Genomic DNA, 20,865 nt, shown 5'->3' with positions numbered 1-20,865 from the left:
GGCCGCGCCTCCCCGGGCCGCGCCTCGTCGCCGGCGCTCCAGCTCCGGCTTCCCCAACTCCGGCCGGCGAACTCCGGTGAACAGTGCCCCGACCGCGCCTCGGATTCCGTGCAAACCCTAGATCTGAGAGAGGTTGATTTTTTTCACTAAGTCCCCGGATTTTCCTAGCCCAAGTGCCTTTGTTCTTGGCCTCGTAACTTTGCATCCATAGCACCGATTCATGCATATAGCATATCAAAATGTTCATCTCAGAGAGCACATCATTTCTTTCCATTGCATCATTTTAATTTGAGTTCATCTTGATGCCCGAAATGCTGTTAGAAGAGGGCTACTTGAGATAATTGTCAGATCTGCTACTTCATTTAGCTTTTTGTCATTTTTGCCATGATTATTGTGTGCATGATATGCCCTGATGCTCTACATATGTTTTGTCGAGGGTTTTGTCATCTTTCCAGAGGTGCAACCTATATATTTTTGTGATGTGTGTGGTGACTAGTAAAAGCTTGCCAAGTGAGGCACTTGTTAATTCTGATTTCAGGGACTTAGCATTTCCATTAAGTCCTTGAGCTGTTTATTTCATATGGCCATATGTTCATGTTGATTCCTAGTGATCCGTGCCTCTTTTGAGGATGATCAGTAAGGATGTTTTGTTAATGTTGTAGTGCTCTATCCATCCATGTCTTTGTTTGTAATTATGGAGCAACCTAGCTTGAGTCAATCGAGCTCTGCTTTTGCTACTTTGTGAATCTGGGCAGATTGTCAACTTGTTTGCAATTTTGCTGATGATGTTGTAGTTGATCCGTGCATGCTATGCTATTGTTCTTGCCATGTCTAGCTTGCATTTTGTGTGTTATTGACAGATGTATGCTTAGTTGGTCATGACTTGCTCCGTGGTGAGTGCATCGAGCTCGTAAACATGCCTACTTGATATTTGTTTTCAGCATGCTCCAGTTTTCACTAAGTCTGTGATCTGATTATGTTTTTGCCATGTTCACATGCTTGCAATTGTATTTTCTGATCCCTTTTGGCTCAAGGTCACTAAGGGACTTTTGTTAAGCTCTTTGAGTAGCTCCATGCCATGTTTTACTTTGCCATGTTCAGGTCCTGCAGCATGTAGTTTTGTTGTTCCAAAGAGGGCTACCTGATCTGAAATTCCAGACAAGTGTTAATTTCACTAAGTCTGAGATCTGTTTACCATATGCATTTTTGCCATGCTTGTTTGAACCTATTAATGGATGAATTGGCCATAGCTCAGTGCCAGACTTTTGTTAAGCATCTTGAATGCCTCCCTGCCATGTATTTTGTTGTCATGTTTGGGTGCTGTAGCATGTTCATCTCATTGCATTTAGATGGCTACTTGCTGTAAATTGCAGACCGGTGTCATTTTTGAATCGCTTGCCATTTCCAAATGCAACTCCGATTCCGGCATTCTTTATATCGTTTTCAAGCGATTTCATCTCATCTTTCCAGCGGCACACTTGGATTTCCACGCTGAGGCTAGGTTCTTGCATTTCCTGTCATATCTTGCATATGCATCCCGCATCGCATCCCGCATAGCATATCATCATTGCATCATATTGATTGATCCTTGCACGTGGTTGATTGTGTCCTTGTTGCTTGTTTGTCTTGTTTGGGTAGAGCCGGGAGATGAGTTCGCTAACAAGGAGACTGTTGAGTTTGCTTTCAAGGATCCAGTCAACTCTGATAACTGTGCAGGCAAGATGATCATACCCTCGAAATCACTACTATCTTTGCTATGCTAGATTGCTCGCTCTTTTGCTATGCCCATGCTACGATGCCTACCACTTGCTTTCAAGCCTCCCAAATTTCCATGTCAAACCTCTAACCCACCATGTCCTAGCAAACCGTTGATTGGCTATGTTACCGCTTTGCTCAGCCCCTCTTATAGCGTTGCTAGTTGCAGGTGAAGATTGGAGGCCGTTCCTTGTTGGAACATTTATTTACTTGTTGGGATATCATTATATTATCTTGTTATCTTAATGCATCTATACACTTGGTAAAGGGTGGAAGGCTCAGCCTCTCGCCTAGTGTTTTGTTCCACTCTTGCCGCCCTAGTTTCCGTCATATCGGTGTTATGTTCCCGGATTTTGCGTTCCTTACGTGGTTGGGTTATAATGGGAACCCCTTGATAGTTCGCCTTGATTAAAGCTTTTCCAGCAATGCCCAACCTTGGTTTTACCATTTGCCACCTAGCCTTTTCTTTCCCTTGGGTTCTGCAGACTCAAGGGTCATCATTATTTTAACCCCCCCGGGCCAGTGCTCCTCTGAGTGTTGGTCCAAACTGTCAGCCGCCGGTGGCTACCAGGGGCAACTCTGGGCTGGCCTACCGGAAGTTTAGGCAATCTGAGTGTGCCCTGAGAAAGAGATATGTGCAGCTCCTATCGGGATTTGTCGGCACATTCGGGTGGTGTTGCTGGTCTTGTTTTAACCTGTCGAAGTGTCTTGAAGAACCGAGATACCGAGTCTGATCGGAACATCTTGGGAGGAGGTCTATTCCTTCGTTGACCGTGAGAGCTTGTCATGGGCTAAGTTGGGACTCCCCTGCAGGGATTTGAACTTTCGAAAGCCGTGCCCGCGGTTATGGGCAGATGGGAATTTGTTAATGTCCGGTTGTAGATAACTTGAACCTTAACTTAATTAAAATGAATCAACTGAGTGTGTTACCGTGATGGCCCCTTCTCGGCGGAGTCCGGGAAGTGGACACGGTGTTGGATTAATGTTTGCGCAGGTTGCTCTCTAGTTTCTCGCTCGCGCTTTGCCTCCTCTTCTCGCTCTCTTTTGTGAATAAGTTAGCCACCATTTTTGCTAGTCGCGTGCTGCAGCTCCACATATACTTTTACCCTGCCTTACCTATAAGCTTAAATAGTCTTGATCGCGAGGGTGCGAGATTGCTGAGTCCCTGTGGCTCACAGATTACTATTACACCAGATGCAGGGCCTGATGATTCCGCTCCAGGTGACACGCTCGAGCTCAAGTGGGAGTTCGACGAGGACTCTCAATGTTACTATGTTTCCTTTCCTGATGATCAGTAGTGGTGTCCAGTTGGGGGTGATCGGGACCGTGTCGCATGTTGGGTTATCTTTTATTTTGGCGCCGTAGCCGGGCCATGAGTGTTTGGATGTTGTAATGTTATTTATGTAATTGATTGACATGGCGAGTGTAAGCCAACTATGTTATCTCCCCTTTATTATTTATATTACATGGGATGTTGTGAAGATTGCCTAACTTGCGACATATGCCTTCAATGCGATTATGCCTCTAAGTCATGCCTCGACACGTGGGGGATATATTCGCATCGAGGGTGTTACACAAACATACTAGTAATCATGCATTTTGATGTGTGTAGTCCAATAAGTATTGTTACTAGTAATAAATTTATCTATCTTCAGTAATACTCAAGTATATATGTGAATATTTTCTTAATGAGACATAAGTCTGGATCTTTTGAAATAGTTCAAAAGGTTTTCAGAATTAAGTAGAAATTATTGTAACAAGAAAATTATGTTTCTGAAATTAGATTGCGGAAAGGAATATCTAAGTTAGAAGTTTAGCGAATGTCCGATGAGTTGTGAAAAAATTTGATAACTTACACCTCCCGGAACACCACTGTGAGTGGAATGTCCGATAAGATGTAATCAAACAATATATGACATGGTAAGATCAAAGTGATATAAATAAATTTGCCATTATCCCTTTTAAAGTAATGCTTTGGAGACTATGATTTTACACTGAAAAGAGTGCCATCACATATGTTCAAATGATGTCATGGTATGGTACGCCCAACCATGTTTTGTCTTTTCTTAGCATTTGGAAAATAGACATGGGTAAAATGTTTACAAACCTATTCCAAATTAGACAAATACTACTTCGTAGGTTATCCCAAATAATTGGGCATTCCTCCATCACTATGCTGAGGCAAAAGGTTTGCCATATAGAGCAGCATGATTTTTGAAGAAAATGTCTCTTCCAAAAGAGTGAGTGGGAGGGAAGTGCAACTCTATGAGATAACATTATGTTCGTCATCAGGTCAAAGGAAAGAAACCATGGAACTAATTTCAGAGTTTCCTGCTCCGATTGATACGAAAGCCTCTACATCAGATGTATGGACTTCGATTGAACTTGCAGTTGAACCAAATAGGCAAAACTCATGCAAACCTTGATAACCCACAAGTATAGGGGATCGCTTGTAGACTTCTTCGATAAATAAGAGTGTCGAACCCAACAAGAAGCTAAAGGCAGAACAAATATTCCATCAAGTTCTAATGACACTGATACAACTCTACGCACACTTGACGTTTGCTTTACCTAAAACAAGTATGAAACTATTTTTCAAGAATAAAACTACGAGTACTTTGCAAGAATAAAACTACAAATAAATTGCAAGGTAATAAAAGTGGATAGCTTTTGTCAACAAGAAAGTCATTTGTCCATAGGCAATTGATAACAAGTACCGATAATCATTCTTGCAATTTTATATGAGGGAGAGGCATGAGCTAACATACTTTCTCTACTTGAATCATATGCACTTATGATTGGACCCCTAGCAAGCATTTGCAACTACTAAAGGTCATTAAGGTCGTAAAATCCAACCATAGAATTAAGTATCAAGTCCCCTTTACTCCCATACGCCATAACCCACTTATCCGCGTTTAGGCTGCTGTCACCCCCGCAACACCGACAATAAGCAAACCATGAACATATTGCAACACCCTATAGCAGGGGCCCCTCCATTTGCGCGACACAAAGGGCACCATATGACAACACCATAAATAAAATATACAATCATACCAACTAGGATCACGATTAACCCATAGGATAAAACGGATCTACTCAAACATCATAGGATAGCCAAATATCATTGGGAAATAATATATGGAGTTGAGCACCATGTTTAATTAGGGATTACAGCGGGGAGAAGAGGTGTTACAATGCTGCATAGAGGGGGAGAGACTTGGTGTTGACGGTAGAAATATTGTTGATGTAGTCACGATCCTTGCCCCGACGGCGCTCCGGCACCACCAGGAGAGTGGGGGAGAGAGCCCCTTCCTTCTTCTTCTTCCTTGGCCTCCCCTCTAGATGGGAGGAGAGTCCCCCCTCTAGTCCATGGCCTCCATGGTGGCAGAGGGGCAGGAGCCCCTCCGAGATTGAATCTCCCTCTCTATTCTCTTCTGTTTTGCATTTTTCAGATCTGGCCCTCCACCATTTCTTAAATTCCCGGACATCCGTAACTCCGATTGCACTAAAATTTTTACATGATTTTTTCCATAAAGTATCTTTCTTGCAGCATAATATACCTGGGCACGCCTGGCACCCCCTGGGGCACCCTGGTGTATCTTGGGGGCCGTGGGCCCCTGTTTACATTGATTCCACCTCCCAAAAATCACATACATTCTAAAATAATTCTCTGTAATTTTTTATCGCGTTTGGACTTTGTTTTATATGGATTTTTTGCGAAACAAAAAACAAGCAACAAACAGGAACTCGCACCGGGCACTAGATCAATATGTTAGTCCAAATAAATCATATAAAATGTTGCCAAAAGTGTATAAAAGTTGTATAGTATTGGCATGAAACAATAAAAAATTATAGATACGACGGAGACGTATCAGCATCCCCAAGCTTAATTCCTGCTTGTCCTCGAGTTGGTAAATGGTAACAAAGATAATTTTTGATGTGGAATGCTACCTAGCATAAACTTGAGCATATATCTAATCATGGCATGAATATTAAGACATAAGTGATCCAAAGCAATAGTCTATAATTTGACATAAAGACATCAATACTCAGGCTTCCCAACAAACAATCATGTATTTCAAACTATCAATGCTAAAGAAAGCTATCCCTAAAAAATCATATAGTCTTTTCATGCTCTGTCTTCTTAACACAAAGTATTTATCATGCACAACCCCGATGACAAGCTGAGCAATTGGTTCACACTTTTTAACGCGCTTCAGCTTTTTCAACCCTCACGCAATACATGAGCGCAAGCCATGGATATAGCACTATAGGTGGAATAGTGTATGATGATAGGGGTAAATATAGAGAAGACAAAAAGTAAGAAAGTCTCAGATCGACATGGCTAACACTACAAAAAAAATACACTTCCGTGATGATACGTGTTTGTCACAGTAGGTCGCGTTTTCTGTCATGCATGTACATCCATGACAAATTTATGACAGAATCAAGATAGTCATACCTGTGCTGTCCTAGAAGTGTTCCATGATGATAAATCGCGCGTCACGAAAGTGCTTTCGTCAAGGGTGACCGACACATGGCATCCACCGTAACAGAACGCCGTTAAGCTATCGGGTCGGATTTTGGATCCGATAACCCGTTAACAGCCACGACCAATGTCGATTTTCCACGTGTAAAATTCTCATTGGTTGACGGATCTATGCGTCAGCTCCGCGTTGGCACATGTGTCACTCATCCAACGGTCGAGATGGGCCTATGATATGTTGACACGTGGACCGACCCAAAAGTGGCCCACAAAGATTAAATGGGCCGGCCCAACCGAAGGCCCATAAGATTTAGCGGACCATAATGGGCCGGGCCAGCTAAAGGCCCACAAAATTTAGCGGACCATAATGGGCCGGCCCAGCTAAAGGACCACACGATTTTGCATACCATAATGGGCCGGCCCAGCTAAAGGCCCACAAGATTTTGCGGACCATAATGGGCCGGCCCAGCTAAAGGCCCACAAGATTCTGCCAACCATAATGGGCCGACCCAGCTAAAGGCCCAACATTCTCTGTCAAATAGGCCCGTCAACGGCCTGTCCTAAACTTGTCATCAATGTGGCCCATGGTCACTTCTGGCCCGTTAACAGTCCGCTAAGTAATTGGGCCGAATTACGGCCCGGTGTATTTCCGGCATGTTAAAGGTCTGGCTTCATTTGGGCCCATTTACAAGCCATCAAAACTTACAGCCCATACACGACCATGAAGGATTTGGGTTATATTCGGCCATGTCTGACATTCGGCCTGTTAGAGGCTCACTATAGCTTTGGGCCACTTTCGCCTGTTGTCATTTTCGTCCTATTAACGCCGGACGTAAACCATGGGCCATATGTGGCCCAACATCATATCGGGCCCATTAACGGCCCATATAAAAATACGATAATCTAGCCCGACCGAAGTTCCGGCCTGTTAAAGGCCCGTGTATTAGGTCGGCGCATTTACAGCCCGTTCGAATTTCGGCCTGTTAAAGTCCAGTGGGTTATTTGGCACAATCAGGGCCCAATCTCACTTTCGGTCTATTAAAGGCCCATATATTTTATGGGTTCGAGATATTTACACCTGTAAACGGCCTATTTTTACTGAGGGCCCAAATTATGTTTAGGCCTGTTAAAGACACACTATGGGCAGAGGCCTACCAGAAAAATATGAAAGCTTATGCTGATTTAGGCCCAGATATTTTTAGTGGGCTACATGCCAATTTCGGCCCGTAATCGTTTTTAGCCCAATGGGAATGGGCCCGACGAATGTTGGCATGTTGGGCTCCTACGAAGCTTTCGGCCGAATACATTACTAAGATAAACCTACACTATACAAAAATAGCATCGGAATTACTGCAGCCTGAGGCAGCATCGTAAATGTTGTATCACAAAAAAATAAATTCCAACCATACAACAAAAGGCATGTTGGCATAAAGTTTACAGTCCTTCCAGATAAAATCACCATCAGATGTATAGAACCACAAATCATTTGACCTGAGTGCTAATGTTTCAGGCTGTAGAATCTGATGGAGCAACACGATCTCCACCTTTTTTCTGCCATTTCTCTTGAACAACGAAGCGAATGTCTGATAGTCTGGTTTCAAAACCATTCATATCTTGACGACATTTCTCAACCACTATTCTTGTTTCTGAAACAATGTCCATTAGGGATTGGACTTGTGTCTGGAGCACAGATATATCACTCTGTATAGCAGGAAGATTTTCTTCAGTAGGCGATTTGGACAAGGTTACCTTGATAACCAACCCAGAATTACGCAGGAAGGTGCTTTTTGCACTGTTAGTGGAGAGATACTGACGCACTGCAGCAAGAGGTGACATTGTGCCTGTAGTAGTCTCGTCACCTTCAGGTGGTTGTGGCTGTTCAATCATTTGTTCCATAGCTTCCTGAAAGTTTGAACTTGTAGATTAGTGTGCCAGATAAGTTACTAATGAGACAAAAACAAACAAAGTAGGTTAAACGTTTATACATAACTTATTCTAGTGAACTACTGTAATACATTAGCATGTATTGTAGTGCCAACTACATAATAAAATCACTTTCAGAACATATGTCCATGTAGCATGCCTACTGTATTGTCTATTTCCTCACATTCATTGACATCTAAGGATAAAGAGATATGGTTTAAAGTAGGATGAACATAGTATGACATCATTCATATCATGGGCAAACAGATATAAAACAAACATGCTATTTTATCATTGTGTGCGCACGTGAACATAACAGCTAGATTACAGATCAAGACCAAAAGAATATCCTTCATCTCTTTTAAACCATGTAAGGTGAAATGATACGTTAAGACAACTGTGAATAAAAGTGAACAGAGTAACTGACATTGGCTGCAAACCAAGTAGTTAAATGAACACATCACAGTACTAATCAGTTCAAGGCAGGAGGAGTAAGGACTTACAACAGCAGCTTGAACTGGTGTGCTCATGCCCTTCATCTTGCTGGTGTGGAAATCCTTGAAGATTTGCACTGGATTCGGTTCAGGTTCTTTTTGGTCCGCACGGGATTTCCTCTGTATTTGGAACAAGTCAATATAGATACAATAATATGGCACAAAAAAAGAAGGAAGTAGCAGCTATTTACAAGAGCCTCGCAGTGTGCAATATAGCTACGAGATCCTGTGGTCTGTTGGAATTTCACTTTACAATGGTTGGTTTTGTTCTTCAAACAGTTAGCCTAGAAGAAGATACACTTGTAAGGCACATACATAAATACAAGTTCAATATGTGGTCTGATCAAATACATATAGCCTACTTGATACTTTGGATCAGACTAGTATTTAACGAGGGCTGTCCAGTCTTCATCTCTAATATATTCCACTGGAGATGTTTGTGCGGTTTCATTGTTAGCCTTGCCTTCAAAGTGAGATTTTCTAAGGTGGTACCGATACTGTTGCAGAGCAGACTGAAAAACATGAGTGCATGCTTGTCTAGTTGCATCATCTTTCGGATCCAACTTGAACCTCATCTGTTGAAAAAAGAATGTGAGTCTTATTAGGAGGAAGCTAGAAAGTATGGGACAGAGCAAGACAATATTACTAATTGCGATGAATAACATTACTTACGGATAAATGGTCAAGGAAGGTGTTAAACTGGGTATTGTCTTTCTCATTCCTGTACTGGATCCACGTTGGGAGGATATGTGCATGACACCTAATGACAACGGTTGCATCTGATACTAACTTGGCTGACTCTGTAGCATCACGTGGCCTTTTTAAACCCGCCTCAAAATGGATCTCCATTCTTCCTCCTTTAGATTTTGTTAATCTGTCAAGCATTATCCCTGATGTCTGTTTTCGCTTGCGCCGTGGTGCTAGTTCAACAGCGAATATGTAAAGTGTTAGTGTACAACAAACTGTGAGAGTACATATAAAGGAGCATGCAACTGCAACTTGACTCGGTCAGGTACCATCTTGGTGTTGATGCTCATGAGGTTCATCTGATCTTGCCAAGTCCTGGTGTGTCAGCAGTGCTTCGAAGTAGTGTTAGGTGTGAAGGCAGCTTGGGAACTGACCAGTTCCAGAGCAAACGAACGAGTAACTGGTTGAGATGCTGGTACAGTTGAAGCAGATGCTGCAGCTGGTGGAGTAGGTGATACTGTGTTTGTAGATTTAGCTGGTGGACTTGGACCTTCTACTGCACTATAAGTACCAGCAGAATCTCGACGGCAAAACCTTTTCCGTTTCACCCGACGAGTAACAGCACTCCCTACTATATTATTTTCCTTGCTCTTTTTTAACTTTGCCATGTCAAGCTGCACCCACAACACAAAAGAATAAAATCACTCTTCAGAACTCATTGATGCATGATACAGACAAGCAATACTTTGATGTAAGACAACCGTATGAGGATGGAATATGTAAGAAAAACAGGACGACATGATATATTCACAGCTACGATGTGCAAACTAAGCAAAAGGATTTTCAAGAAAATAGAAGTAATGCAAGCTAGACACCATATGAAAGATGCAACCAATATTACTCTGCCAAGTTAAAAGTGTCTTGTCATAAGTGGCAATTCGAAAAATTAGAAGCAGTACAGCGTAGAAATCAATGCAAGATGCAACCACTATCAAACTGCCATGTTAAAAGCGTCCAATCATGAGTGACTGATGTAGGATACACAACATCAGTACTTTGATGTAAGAACATGGTATGATAGATAGATGCAGTGTATTCTAGACACAGAAAGCCATGTCATATGCACATGTATAACGTATAAACTCAGCAGGTGCAATTTAATCAAAATAGAAGAAATACAGGCTAGACAACATATGCAACATGAAACCAATTATCACACTGTCGACTTAGAGCAAGCACCTGCGATGGTGGAGTACGGGAGATGAACTCATCATGTAGACTTGGGACTTCAACTTCATTAGCAGCAGCAGTGGCAAATCTAGAGAGTCTCTGTTTGCGTTGGTGCGGAGGACCACCAACATCCCCTAACTTACTCTTTTCCTTCCTATTTTCTGATATTGCCTTATGAAGTCAAAACCACAAGAAGATGAATAAAATTAGCTCTACATAACTGTTTGATGCATGATACAGACGAACACTACTTTGATGTAAGGCAAGCGCAGGATAGGAGGATGGAATATATACAAAAAAAGACAGCGTTTCATATTCACACGTACGATAGGAGGATGGAATATGTATGAAAAAACAGTAAGCAGAAGGCATTTCAACAAAATTAGAAGAAATAAAAGCTAGGCACCATATGAACATGCAACCAATATCACTATATCAGGTAAAAAGTGTCTCGTCATAAGTGCCATTTCAAGAAATTAGAAGCAGTACAAGCTAGAAGACAATGCAAGATGCAACCTACATCACAGTCCCAAGTTAAATGTGTCTTATGGGTAAGTGATCATTGCAGGTATAAATTGTAAGCTACGCAGATGCAATTCAACATAATCAGAAGCAATACAAACTAGACATCATACGGAAAATGCAACCACGTATAACAGTTCCAAGTAAGAGCAAGCACCTGTGATGGTGGAGTAGGGGAGATGTGCTCATCATGTACACATATGTTCTAGAAACAGGAACACGTGTCATATTCACAGGCATTATGTGTAAAGTAAGCAGATGCAATTCAAGTTAGAAGCAATACAAGCTAGACATCATACGCAACATGCAACCACATATAATAGTGTCAAGTTAGAGCAAGCACCTGTGATGGTGGAGTAGGGGAGATGTGCTCATCATCTACACAGCTACGTTGACTGTCCAGCCTTGTGTTGTCTTGCGAATCTTGTTGGGAGGATGGCGGAGTAGAATCTGTAGAGACCCCCTATTTGTGTTGCTCCGAAGGACCACCATCATCCACTGCCGGGCTAATTTCCTTTAGTTGTAATGATTTTGCATTGTGAAGTCAAATCGATAAGAAAAAGGAATAAAATTCGCTCTTCAGAACTCATTCATGCATGATACTTGTCAGGACCCTGACTCAATGTCACATCGATCTAGCCTGTAACACCTCATATCACTTTGCGGCCTCACGCACGGTATTCCCACGGGTGTCGCCTTACCTTTGCCCAGGACCGTTTGCGCCTTTTGGCTCACGTATATGATGATTTCGCTAGCATCCATATGATAAGGAGCCCGGGCTGACATGACTAGTCGTAAACCCAAAGTGGCACAGACTTACAGGGACAGGCATCCATGACCCAGCATCGAACGTGTCGGTCATCAGCAAGTGGGTCCGGGCTGTAGCACTGGGCTAGCAGGACTCCGGTAAACCGGGCTGTAGCGGGCTAACAGGGCTCCGGTACTCAATGCGTGACATTTCCCCGAAGGGACAGACACAGGAACAAAGAAGGACACATGCCGGCCAGCCTAAGTGTTCCGGAGCAGTAGCAAGCTACCATGGCTCAATGGAAACACTAGGAGACATTTCCCGGTAAGAGAGGCTACTAAAGATAAACAACTAGATAGTCAGATCCCACACATACCAAGCATTTCAATCATACACACAATATGCTCGATATGTGCAAATACAACAAGGCATCACAACATGACTCTACGACACAAGTACTTTATTTAAAGGCTCAGAGAGCCATACATAACATACATACAAGTACGGGTCACACGACCCACATTCAAGTCATACAGTCATACAAACCAGCAGCGGAAGTAACTTGTCTGAGTACAGACAACTAGTAAAATAAAAGAGGCTTAGAAAGCCTAGCTATACTACGTGGACCTTCACAAGCTCAGGGTTACCACCTGGGCCTCAGTCTACTCATCGATGTCAACGTCTACGAAGAACCCATCAGAAGGGGTTGCAGCGTCTTCTGTAAAATGTAAATTATAGCAACATGAGTACAAAGGTACCCAGCAAGACATACGTCAGATCCTACATACATGCACATTATCAAGAAGGGTTGGTGGAGTTATTGCAGCAAGCCAGCTTTGACTCTTGGCTAAGCTATCCTACGAGACTCCAACCTGAAATGGTTTTGCGCACATGAGTCCACTACTCACCACTTCAATACACCACCGAGGATCCACCTCCATCATCCTACGTAAGAGCCATCCTCGGCACTCACGCTTATCTTGAGATTTTTAGTAGTATCCATTCACTTGTCTATGAACTGTATAAGCAACCAAGTAGTCCTTTACCGCGGACGCGGCTATTCGAATAGATCATGTTAACCCTGCAGGGGTGTACTTCTTCATACATGTTTCCACCACTTAGCGTCTGCACACGACATGTGCTCGGCAGACTTCAAGCGAAAGCCGACGTGGGTGTAGATCACGACCTACCTAAACACCTAAGTCTCTAGTCCAGGTTTATCGCCTATCCAGGTTCCATCCACAGGGAGTCCGGCCGAGGTTTCCCATACGGCCCCGAACGATGTGTACAGGGTTCCCGAGATACCTAACGGGTATTCGGTACACCGTGCCACGTACCTACCGCATCACAGCCCACCCCGCGGGTCAGCGCTGTCCACGGCCTCCAGTAAGCTACAAACACCAGAAACTACTTGCAACTCCTGGACAGAGGACTAGGGTGAATAAGAAGTCGAGCGGGGTCATATTTCAGGGCCCAATGCATGGTAGTAGCTGAATCTTAAATCACGCATACAGATCTCAGTTCTTAAGGTCGGCTTCAATGAAACAACCCACCATGTACTCCTACATGGCCTCTCATCGATACCTTTACCAAATCGTGTTCACCACATCACTCTCATTACCGACATGATCATTTCACTCTAGCCCATCACCCAGATGAACCAGACCTGACACGACTCTAAGCATAGCAGGCATAGCAAGGTAGGAACAACACATACATATGGCTCAATCAATTCCTACACATGCTAGTCGGTTTCATCTAATTACTGTGGCAATGACAGGTCATGCAGAGGAAATGGGTTCAACTACCGTAGCACATAGCAGTTTGAAACGTGTTGTCTTAATGCAGTAAAAGAGAGCAAGAGCGAGAACATGGGATTGTATCGATATGATCAAATGGTTGGTTGCTTGCCTGATGGATCGATGCACGGATACGGTTCTTCGCTAGGGTAATCACGGTACTCCTCGGAGGCAGAACCTGCCGCAAAGAACACCGATACACAACCATCACCAAACAATGTGCGACAATATGATGCATGCATGAAACATGGCAATATGAGTGTGTTGGGCTAATGCAACTAAAACCAGATGGGTTTGAATCAATTTGAACCAAAGATTCAAATTTCAAACTCATAAATGGCCCTTTAAAGTGTTTTATCTTGTTCTGCACTAAACGTCAAGTTAGTTTGTTTAACCATGCATGAAACTAGTACAGATGGATAGATTGGATTTTTCTGATCATTTTTCATATATAATTTGTTTGATTTGGAGCTATGGTTGAATTTATATGAATTTTTGAAGTTTGGGTTATTTTCTGGAATTTATAAATCATTTTAGATTTATTTTAATTTCAGAAAAGGTTTACTGCGTCAGCATGAGGTCATGCTGACCTCAGCAAGTCAACAGACCCGGTCCAGGTCAAACCTGATGCGTGGGTCCAGGGTGTCAGTGGATAATTAACCAATTTAATTTAGTTTAAACTAATCTGGATAATTAGCAGAAGGGGGCCCCACGTGTCATTGACTCAACAGAGTCAACCAGGGCCCACCCGTGGTCAAAGTCAAAACGGCTGCACCGGCGTTTAGCCGCCGGTGAGCCCGACGCGGCGGCGGAAGTGGTTTTGGCCGTTCCGGCCACCAAATGGGGCGCGGAAGGCATCTACGTGGAGCTGGGGACGAGCCGCAGCTCTTGGTGGAGCGAGTTGAGGTCGGGGTGGCCGGAGTTGGTGCCGGCGATGACCTAGGCGGTCACCGGAGTTCGGGTGAAGGCGAACTCGGAGCTAGGGTGTGCGGTGAGGTGCGGGGAGTGCACGGTTGGACTCAACGCAACGTGGTGAGTGTGTTGGACACCGTGAGGTGGCCGGAGGATGGCCGGGAGCACGTCGACGACGAGATCCACGGCGGTGCGTGCGGGTGATCTTCGTGCGGTGGCTACACGGCTCAGGGGCGAGAGAGGAAGGGTAGGAGGGGTAGCTAGGCTCACAGAGCACCCGTAGAGGCCACCGGCGGGGTCGGGGATGAGCTGATGCCGCGACGGCGTTGAAGGGGATCTCCGGCGACGGCGGACTCGGGCGAGGTCGGTGCGGTGGACTCGGGCCTTGCGAGCACACGGGGCTTGGTTAGCTCGACGAAGTGGACGGCGGTGGAGCTCCTGGACACGACGAGACGACGCACGGGCGGCGGGGAGCGCGGCTACGGCGACGGAGCGGCGGCGGTGGTGTCGGCCATGGCTGGGGAGCGCGAGGGGGAGGAGCTGGAGAGGAGAGGGGACGTCTGGGGGGTTCGGGGGAGAGAGAGGGGTCGATCCACGGCGTTAGCCGGGTGAGTGGAGCGGCGAGGCGGTGAGCAGGTGCGTGGCACCCATGCGGTGCTCGCCGTCGAGCACCTTGCCTGCCTACCTGGCCGTCAAGCAGCTCGCTGGCGCGGCGCTGGGCTGGGCCGGCAGGTGGGCCGGGTTGCAGGCGCCAGGTAAGTTTTCCTTTCTGTTTTTTTCTTTTTCTATTTTTCTGCAACTTTGTTGAATTATTAAAAATACCTAGGCAACTCCTAAAATCACCAAACTGCTTCTGGTCCATAGTTGGATTATTTCCAACATGAAACATTTAGTTTGGAGATATTTGAGCATTTGAAATATTTTATATAATTTTAAATGCCCAAATTCAAATACTTATCATTTAATTCAAAGACCCCTAGATGACCTAGAAAATTGTGCAACACTTTTGGCAGAGGTTCTGAACCAAGACAAAAATGATGGACATTTTAGAAGGGCATTTCAGGTTCATTGAAAAAGTTTTTTAGTAAACCCTAGTTGGTTTCAGAGGGGGCTGGGGGTTCTGGCATCCCCATTTCAAGTTTCTGATGAAAGGATAGACATGATGCAACACTCTAATGCATGAACTAGCTAGGGTGTGACAACTCACCCCCACTCAAAAGAATCTCGTCCCGAGATTTGGGTTCCTCCGGGAAGAAGGCGGGATACTCGAGTCGAAGACGATCCTCCCTTTCCCAAGTTGCTTCATTCTCAGAATGGTGCGACCATTGAACCTTGAGAAACTTGATGTTATGACGTCAAGTGGTACGCTCAGCTTGATCGAGGATACGAACAGGGTACTCTCGATACGTGAGATTATCTTGGAGATCAAGCGTTTCGTGGTCTACTCCACGGATAGGATCCGAGAAGCAATGCCTGAGTTGAGAAACGTGGAAGACGTCGTGGACTCTGGAGAGATGTGGAGGTAGTTCCAATTGGTAGGCAACTTCTCCTCATTTTGCGAGAATGCAAAAAGGTCCAATGTAACGAGGAGCCAATTTGCCCTTGATACCGAAGCGATGGGTTCCCTTCAGAGGAGTAACCCGAAGGTAAGCCTTCTCGTCAACCTCAAAAGTCATAGCCTTATGTTTTCGGTCATATTGACTCTTTTGACGAGATTGGGTTGTTTTCAACTTTTCACGAATGATGCGAACTTGCTCTTCTGCTTCCTGAATCATATCCGGGCCAAAGAATTGTCTGTCCCCGGTTTCTGACCAGTTAAGAGGCGTTCGACACCTTCGTCCATAGAGAACTTCAAAAGGGGCTTTGCCCAAGCTGGATTGATAGCTGTTGTTATAAGCAAATTCGGCAAATGGAAGGCATTTCTCCCACTCCATTCCGAATGAGATAACAGAAGCTCGAAGCATGTCTTCTAGAATCTGGTTGACGCGTTCCACTTGACCACTTGATTGAGGGTGAAAAGCGGTACTAAAAGAAAGGCGGGTTCCCATAGCATTTTGGAAACTTTCCCAAAATCGAGAGGTGAAAAGACTTCCTCGATCCGAGTTAATTTCCAAAGGAACACCATGGAGAGACACTATTCGGGAGATGTACAAGTCTGCTAACTGACTAGCAGTTATACTCTCACGAACAGGTAAGAAATGGGCCACTTTGGAAAGACGATCGATAACGATGAAGATAGCATTATTCCCTCTCTTGGTCCTGGGAAAACCGGTAATGAAGTCCATACCAATTTTATCCCATTTCCATTCAGGAATAGCTAGGGGTTGAAGGGTGCCAGCAGGCCGTTGATGCTCTGCTTTTACACGACGGCAGACGTCGCAATTAGCAATATACTGAGCAATTTCTCTCTTCATCCTAGTCCACCAGAACCTCTGGCGTAGGTCCTGATACATCTTGGTACTACCGGGATGAATGGTGAGAGGAGATTCATGAGCCTCCTTAAGGATCAACTGCCGTAGATGCTGGTTCTTGGGAACCACTAAACGGTTCTCAAAGTACACAACACCATGATCATTTGTGGAGAAACATCTAGCACCTCCGCTAGCAATGTTCTCCTTGATCTTAGATATTCCCTTATCTCGCTTTTGGGCAGCGATGATTTGATCCGTAAGAGTAGGTTTCGCCACCAAGGTGGAAAGAAATCCTTGAGGAGCAATGTGAAGGTTAAGCTTCCGAAATTCCTCATGGAGAAGCGGTTGACTTTGTTGTAACATCAGGTTGTTACAATAAGATTTACGACTTAGCGCATCAGCCATGACGTTGGCTTTCCCTGGGGTGTAAGTTATTCCTAAGTCGAAATCTGTGATCAACTCGACCCAACGTCTTTGCCTGAGATTCAAATCCGGTTGGGTGAAGATGTACTTCAGACTTTGGTGATCAGTGAATATTTTGCAATGATTACCGAGAAGGTAATGTCGCCATGTTTTGAGTGCATGGACTACAGCTGCAAGCTCTAGATCATGAGTAGGATAATTCTCCTCATGTGGGTGCAATTGCCGTGAAGCGTAAGCAATTACGTGTCGATCTTGCATGAGAATGCAACCTAGTCCTTGTCGCGAGGCGTCGCAGTAGATAACAAAATCCTTGGAAAAATCCGGTGGTACCAATACGGGAGCAGAGGTTAAACGTCTTTTCAGTTCCTGGAAACTGTGCTCACATTGTGGAGTCCACTCGAACTTTTTATCTTTCTTGAGGAGTTCAGTTAGAGGTTTGGCAACTTTGGAGAAATTCTCGACAAAGCGACGGCAATAGCTCGCTAGGCCAAGGAAACTCCGAACTTGCTTGACCGATTCAGGTGGAGTCCAATTAAGGACGGCTTGAACTCGCTCAGGGTTAACAGCAATGCCTTTACCAGAAATTACATGTCCAAGATAGGTCACTTCTGACAACCAGAATTCACATTTAGAAAATTTGGCATAAAGGCGATGCTCTCGAAGTTTCTTCAACACTAAACTTAGGTGTTCGGCATGTTCTTCCTCGTTCTTGGAGTAGATGAGTATATCATCGAGGTAAACCACGACGAATTTATCCAAATACTCCATGAAGATTGAGTTCATCAACCGAGAGAAGGTGGCTGGAGCATTGGTTAAACCGAAGGACATGACGGTGTACTCGTATTGGCCATAACGAGTAACAAAGGCCGTTTTCGGAATGTCCCCGTTCCTGATTTTGATTTGATGGTAGCCCAACCTCAAATCCATTTTAGTGAAGACTGAGGATCCAGCGAGCTGATCATACAGGTCGTTGATCCTGGGGAGCGGATACTTGTTCTTAATTGTGACCAAGTTGATAGGTCGATAATCTACAACCATCCGGTCCGTACCATCCTTCTTCGTGACGAAGAGGACGGGGCAAGCCCAAGGAGATGAACTAGGTTGGATGAAACCCTTTTTCAAGGACTCATCGAGTTGTTTCTTAAGCTCGGCTAGTTCAAAAGGTGCCATCTTGTAGGGTCTTCTGGAAATCGGGACAGTTCCTGGAATGAGATCTATCACGAATTCGGCATCTCTGTCAGGTGGAACACCTGGCAATTCCTCTGGGAAGACATCCGGAAAGTCACGGACTACCGGAACGTCCTCAAGGTCTGGCAAAGGGCTAGCGTTAAGAGAATATAACTGTCGCTTGGCTATTCGGGTCAAGACATTGACTATCTTCCCCGAAGGATGGATGAGTTGAACAGTCCTAGAGAAGCAATCAATTTTGGCATGATGGGCTGACATCCAGTCCATACCCAAGATGATATTAATATCCGAAGATTTGAGGGCTATCAAAGATGCGAGAAAAACAAGTTTGTCGACTTGAATTTCATTTCCATGGCTTACTCTAGAAGTTTGCCATTTGGATCCCGGAGTTTGAATTACCATAGAGGTGGGCATCTCACAGAATGTGGTGTTATGCAGACGAGCATAGCTCTCGGATATAAATGAATGAGATGCTCCTGTATCGAAAAGAACAGATGCCGGGTGGCAATTAACAAGGAGCGTACCGAGAACGACGTTGGGATCTTCTTGAGCCTCTTCCGCAGAAACACAATTAACATGGCCACGAGCAGTGGTGGCCGGCTTGGCGTAGAACACTTTCCCTGTCGGCTTGCCACGGCCAACAGTTTTTGCTGTCTGGTTGGGGTTGGTTTGGGGACACTCGCGCATATAGTGGCCTGATTCCCCACACTTGAAACAAGTCACGGAACTGGTATGTGGAGGAGCATTGTTGGTTGGACCACCATAGGGCTTGGCTGGTGCATATGGCTGAGCTGGGCGAGGCGCCTGGAAGGATGGCCTCGGTGTGAACCTGGGTGGCAGGGCAGTGTTAGGCACCCACACGCGGCGCTTCTGAGGACCAACACCGGACGAGGAACCCAAGTCACGGCCATGCTTGCGTGTTGCTTCATAATCAGTCTGACCAGTCTCAGCACTGATGGCCTTGTTAACAAGCTTCTGAAAAGATGTGCACTCATGCAGACGGAGGTCGCGGCGAAGCTCAGGACTAAGTCCCTTACGGAACCTTGCCTGCTTCTTGGCATCAGTGGAAACTTCCTCCGTTGCATAACGGGCAAGGTTACCAAACTCCCTGCTGTAAGCGTCAACAGAGAGTCGACCTTGAGTGAAACTACAGAACTCCTCACGTTTACGGTCCATGAGACCCTCCGGAATGTGATGTTCAAGGAAAGCCTCGCTGAATTCAGCCCAAGTAGTGACATGGTCCGCTGGGCGCATAGCTCCATAATTCTCCCACCATAGACTGGCGGGGCCTTCAAGATGATATGCAGCAAAGGTGACCTTGTCAGCCTCAGCTACTAGCGCAGAATGCAGTTTGTGAGAAATACTGCGAAGCTAGTCATCAGCGTTGAGAGGCTCAACGGAGTGGTGGAACGTGGGTGGATGTAACTTGATGAAATCACTGAGTGACACCAAGTTAGTCCTCTGATGGTGTGCTGTGTTCTGTTCAATACACTCCAACAAACGGTTGGTCTCCCGCTTGTTTCCCTCAGCCTGTACCATAACTTCTGCCAGAGAGGGAGGGTGAGGCAGATTTGTATCCCCAACTCTGCTGCCTTCGGCCTGCTCTGGGGGAGCAGGGTTGTTGCGAGTGTTGACCATCCTAGGAAAAACAAGACAATGGTTTAGTCCAACATGACAAGATTCCGACATAGAATGTAGAATGTAATGGACAACTCAGAATGCAAGATGATCATCCGTATGACATGGTAGATACAGAAACTACTTCTTTTATTCCATCGTCATACACACCATACGAGGTTTAGTACAAGACCAACAAGTACTACTACGGTGAGAGGAGGATTACATATCATCGGAGGCATCCCAAGCTCCTATACATTATTTTTCCTACACCCCCGGAATTACTACACGCTAAGTCATATTCCACAAGTCACGCAGGACGGTGGAAATACAACTATTACAATACCTAGTGGAACTACTACTATCTCAGTCATCTCCGTAGTAGTTCTCATACAAGTCTCCTCCATAGCCTGGAAGTTCAACATGAGCATCCGGAAACAACCGGTCCTGAGGAGCCTGTGGACCAAAAGGGCTAGGGTGAGGTCTTGGACCAACAAACGGTGGCCTGCAAGGACCACGAGGTGGGGTGATGCCTCCCACATCACGCCAATCCATCATGTCCGGCAGAGTAGACCTAACAGGATACAGATCTCTCATATCCATGCATCCAGCTTGCACAGCCGGTGCAAACCGAGTCAAGGTGGCCCAATGATCGGCGCGGGTGTTGAAA

Source organism: Triticum aestivum, chromosome 7A, assembly GCF_018294505.1.
Source record: "Triticum aestivum cultivar Chinese Spring chromosome 7A, IWGSC CS RefSeq v2.1, whole genome shotgun sequence".
In the NCBI taxonomy this organism is placed as follows: Eukaryota; Viridiplantae; Streptophyta; class Magnoliopsida; order Poales; family Poaceae; genus Triticum; species Triticum aestivum.
The sequence above is the reverse complement of the archived record's forward strand: the minus strand, read 5'-3'. Positions refer to the sequence as shown.